Below are 6,187 nucleotides of genomic sequence, written 5' to 3' on the forward strand. Positions count from 1 at the left end.
ATCGGTTAACTTTTTTTTAAAATAAAAAATAAAAATTCAACGCAACATACAAAAAAAAAGTTCAGAATTCAGACAACTGTCATAACATATAAAAAAAGTTCAACACAAAGCATATAAAATAAGTTCAAATGAAACATTAAATGATACAAATAAAACATTAAAACTTTATCAATCCTCTCATTTGATCCTCTAGCAAATCCTGTGGACATCAAAAGAAGAAAAGTTATAATATTAAACATAATAATATTAAGGCACAAGCATGTACACATATCAAAACATGCTTAATATAATTGTATTGTAATTAAAATACTATGACAATTCAAAAAATAATAACCTTCGTTACTAACAAACCTCTAGGCAAAATATGAAGCAGCACTTGAACTTGAAGGTTGAGTCATATCTATGAATAAATAATATATTGTTTAATTCAATTGAATCAATTGTGATTATCATTGTACATGAATCATATGATTAACTTGTAGACTTATGACTTATGAGTTATGTCATATTATATATGTATTATTTATTATTATATAATCATATGATTTAATGATCAAGTCATCATGTGATATAATCATATCAATTATAGTGATAATATATAAATTACTAAAATTATAATGATAATACATTAATACTTAAATTGTGTTTATAAGTAACACATTGGTCATTGTTTAATCCAATGTCAATTACTTAATTTGATATTATACGAATCATATCATCATTGTACATTAATAATATGATTCACTTGAAGTCTTGAATAAAGTATTTGAATTGTTATTGAATCATATGATTAAGTATTGATATTATACATTTATATTATTCATATACATATGTAAACTTATATAGACTTATAACATATATAGACTTATAAGTTTATAACATACATTGGAAATAAGTCTCTAGATATTTAATTGTTGTATTAGTATGAATTAGTATATTTATGAGTTATGTCATATTATATATGTATAATTTGTTATTATATAATCAAATGATTTAATGATCAATCTCATGTGATATAATCATATAAATTATAGTGATAATATATTAATACTCAAATTGTGATTTAATTATTTTTAAAAAAAATTGTGATTTAATGATCAAGTGATTATGTTATATGTATAAATATTTTTATAATTATAAAAATATATTATATAAAAAGGCGGTTAGCGGTTAGCGGTTACGGTTAGTAAACCCAATAACCGCTAACCGCTAACCGCTAAGCGGTTATAGCGGTTAGGCGGTTAGCGGTTAATGCGGTTAAGCGGTTAGAACGGTTAACGGTTAGCGGTTAGAGCGGTTAGCGGTTAGCGGGCGGTTTTTAACCGCCCGCCTTTGCACCCCTACACGTGAGTGCGCTCGATCACAAGCCTGGGCTCGATCATTTGGCTTCTACACTCGAGCCTGCTTCTTGTGCACCCGAGCGAGGCTGCGCTTGCTCCCCTTGCTCTGGTGCTCGAGCATTGATGAGCTTGAGCTTAGCTGTAGTGCGCTCGAGCGCAACTGTGCTCGAGCCTAGATGCTTGTGCTCGATCCCAAAGCTTCCAACTTTTTTCCAAATTTGTCTTTTATACTCGAACTTTCCAAAAATGTTTCTTTTTCTTTGATATCCTTTAAAATGACAGAAAACACAAAAACAAATCAAAACATCATAAAATAACAAAACTAAGAAATTAATATATGTAAATTAAGGGGTTAAAATATGTATATTTTAACATTTATCAGAGGGTAAGATGCTTAACGAATCCAACGGTTAAGCATGAGCAATATGCTTAATCAACCCAATGGAAAGGAAATACGACTAGCAAACCCATTAGTTAAGTGGGAAAAATAGGCTTAACAATCCAGCAGTTATATAGAGGCAATACACTTAACAACCCAGTGGTTAAGTAAATTTGTAGTTTGAATCCAATTATGAAAAGTCTCTCTCTAAGTTAAATGGTTTTACATTTTTGCTTGCGCTAAAGTGATGTAATACACAAGTTTATATATATATGCACCTATTTTGAATACTTTTTGATCTTGAACACCAGCTTTCAAAAGAAAGAAAACTTTTAAGGAAAGGGGCTCATGTCACACGCAAAGATTGGTTGGTTATCTTTTACTTTCTAAGCGGTGGACTCACTTTTTCGACCTGTAAAACTGTTGAATTTTACATATATAGTCATAGAGGGCGAAGAGGAGCCCCACCTGAGCCTAGATTTCTACCTTAGGATTTGCAAGTGATCTCAACTTTTGGAATTGGCTGGACTTTTGTAGATTTCAGCCAGTATGTTAGTTGCCATTTGGGGCATTTCTTATAATTTGAAGGCAACATTATTTTGCCTTAATATAATGACTCTTATAATAGTTATATGAATATGCATTTTTAGAGCTTTGTCATGCAATTTCTTTATGTAAATCAATGTAAAAGTAGTGAATATGCATTTTTAGAGCTTTGTCATGCAATTTCTTTATGTAAATCAATGTAAAAGTAGTAACGCTGCGTAGAAATTTGCGAAGTGGCTGACCACCTCCTCAATGGGTGAGAGGGTGGTCGGCCACCTAACAATTTGGTTGGGGTGAGCTGACCACCCCAACCAAGCCAAACATACTTATGGGGTGGGCAACCACCTCTTTAAAGGTTAAGAGGTGGGTCAGTCACTAACTTGAGGGTGGTCAGACTACTACAACCACTTTCTGAAGTGGTTGACCTCCTCCTTTGGAAGTAAAACAATGGTTTTTCACTCCTCGTAAGGATGGATAATCACCTTAAGCTTTACTTACATTGTTATTTATTTATTTCATGGTTTTCTTCGAATGTTTCTCATTCATCCTTGATTCATCATATAACATAAACAAAAGCAAAATAAACATAAACAAGAAATTATAATAGCAATTATATTGGTTTCTGGTCGTTTTTACCAAAGTGGCTACATGGAAATTATTCAGCTACTTAAAAGAAATATCTAATACAAAAGCCACATCAACAAGAACTTATTAATAGGTTGGTCTAACTCATCATGAAATAAGATTATCACACTCCCAATCACCCTAAAAATAGTCGAATAACATAAACGACTCCAGAATAATCAAATCCCATGTCAATCATGCCTTAGAAACACAATTACAATCCAAACAAAATATCAATTAATAGTATTTCTACATCTTTTTATTATTATAACTCAAGAGAGACAAATAAAATGGGAAACTTCACTTATGGCCCTTGAAGTATATTACAATTATAAACTCGAAATATAAAAATTTGCAATGTCGGTTTTCATGTTTCAACCCTTTTTAATTTTATATATATATATTTTTTTTGTGAAAACGCCAATATATATATATAAAGGATGCAAATTCAAAAATTCCTTAGACTTGCCCAATGCTAGCAGTGGGTCTAGACCCACGGCCAGATGGAAAGGGGCATTTTGGGCATCCTAACAAAAAATGGTGCAATTAAAAGGGGCTAAAATATAGGATATCGACATTGCAAACTTTTAAACTTCGAGATTATAATTGCAAAACCACTTATACTTCGACAGGTGTAAGTGAAACTTTCCCTAAATAAAAAGAGCTTAATACAAAGGATTGGTATCCACACCAAGTCCAAGATCCAACAAACAACCATCCAACCAAAGAAAATACAAACAAACCAAGTTGTGACAACAAACAAGGTTAGTTGTAGATGTTGTCAGTAAGGACTAAATTGATTTGCATGTAATAACCTTGAAACCACCAACACAAAACTTGAAGGATCAAACAAGCTAATTAGCGTTTAAATTGTGTGGGGGGAACAAGTCAAACTAATAATGAACCTTCTATTGATATCTTGAAAATACATAAATTAGGAAAGTCCTTTTTTAAAATATATGAGAAAAAATTGATAGGCATATGTTGCAATAGGATTTTGTTTGTGGATGTGCACATTCATGTTTATGAAGAGAAAAACATAGTTAAGAATCTTTTACTAAACCTCATAGCTCTTTTTTCTTTGTATAGACGATATCTTAATGCTTCTTGATATGCTCCTCATAACATTCTAACAAACAAGTCGCACCATCAACAACGTTGGATTCTTTCTATTTTGGGAAGCATTTATCTATGCACATTTTAGCATTAGCATAAATTTTGGCTTCAGTACCTTTAAGATGTATTCGGAGCTTATAAAAGCATTGGAAGAAATTATGAATGATACACTCCTTAAATTCAAGGCTTTCACGTTCATGTGTTTCTTTACATTTTTCAAGTGTGCTTTCAAGGCAATGATACAATGAGCGAGTACTATTATCAAATGGACGAGATCGATGAAGAAGACGGACAGGTAGTGAAGAGGTACAGAGTGAGCAAGGGCTAAGGTGATCATTAGCTTGCACTATGAATACCATGGGGATAATTAACACCACCACCACCCCCACCGCCATAAGTTCTCTCATTTATTTCCTAGCCGTTGACAGTCTATGAATTTTATTATTTGTAAGTTAAATACATGAATAATTTATTAGGATTAAGCCTCTAGTAATCTCTCTATTGATGGCGTAAATCCATTGAAACAAAGATATTTTAGTTTGTTTATTGATTTGTTCATTAAAGGAAAAAAAAAAAAACGCTTCTTGTTCAAAGAGAGTTTTTTAAGAACTGTGGCTTTTGTAAAAATGATAGTATTCTTATTAACTAACCTTTGGTGCAAGTTATGTCTTTTGAATAGGGACATAAGCTTATACAAAATTTGTTACACAATTATATGCGCCTCTTGACAAGTCAAGAATAGTCATTATGGAATGATTCAATAATTCACCACCTTGGTATTTTATCGAGAAAAAAAAAATGGTGATGTTTCTTCGTTGATCAACAATTTTGATTGCTCCTTATCGTTTGAGGTCGTGACAAATAGCTCGAAGAGTTTAAAAAATGACTAAACGCTCTCAAAAGCGATAAATAAATCATTGTCATTTGGGGGTGATTTGGCCACCATCTCAATTTTTTTTTTTTTTTTTTTTGTCATTTGGGGTGGCCGAACCACCCAATTGCCTATTTGGCCAAGGGAGGTGGCTCCGATTCATTTTTCTTTTTTCTTTTTTCTTTTATTTTTTGTTTTTATTTTTAATGTTTGTTTCTAATTTTTTTTGGTAACACGTGTCACAATATAATTGGTATCCGTGCATATCTGACTCGCTAACAAATTCTATTAACTTTTTTAATGATGATCTATTTGTGTTTTGTTTTTTCCTTGCCCCAACAAGTATTTAGTCACTTTTTAAACTCGAGAGCTTTTTGTCAAAACCTCAAACTATAGGAACCAATTTTACAGTTTTTTGCCTTTTTCGTTGACGTTATAATTTAGTTTCACCTTGCATAAGCCACCACATCTGCCATATGTATTGCATCAACCCCGCTGACACCAAAAGAGTCTCGAACAACTCCTTCAATGGCAGCGACACCTACTTAGGGCACAGAAAAATCCATGTTATATTTGTTAAAGTTTTCAAAACTATTTTTTTTTTTTTCTAAAAAAAAAAAAAAACTTAAAATATTTAATAAATGATTCATATTTTGAAATACAAAAAATAGTTTGTAAAACACAAAACACATTTCAAAAGATAAAACACAAATAATTTAAAAGAGTACAAGTAAAGTGATTCTACTGTCACCAACCACTTCAACTAAATAGGAGTGCTTAGGAAAAAAATAAATAGAAATAATCATTCATCTCTATCTTTGTTAGAGATGGTCGTGCGGCCACTCCAACTAGATAGGAATTGTCATACAACAACTCTACCCCAGTTAGAGATGGCCGTTCAACCACCTCAACCAAATAGGAGGGGTTGTTGTGCAATTACCTCTAATTAAGATAGAAGTGACCGTGCAACCACCTCAACCAAATAAGAGGTTGTCGTGTAGCTACATCTACCTCTAATTAAGATAGAAGTGACCGTGCAACCACCTCAACCAAATAAGAGGTTGTCGTGTAGCTACATCTAATCAAAATAGAGATGGTCGTGCAAAGAGATATAAGTTGATATATTATCATATTTAGAGTTCTTTTTTTTTTTTTTTTCTTTTTCAGAGAGTATGTTAAAGAGTTTTCTAGAAAGAGCTCCCCCTTTTACCGCTTCGTGAAGGCCTAACTACTCGATAGAATTCTTCCTCCCCCCTTTTTATTCTTCCCCCACTCCTTGCGGAAGAGGGTAGAGCATTTCCTCTCTCCTAC

Source organism: Corylus avellana, chromosome ca2, assembly GCF_901000735.1.
Source record: "Corylus avellana chromosome ca2, CavTom2PMs-1.0".
NCBI lineage: Eukaryota > Viridiplantae > Streptophyta > Magnoliopsida > Fagales > Betulaceae > Corylus > Corylus avellana.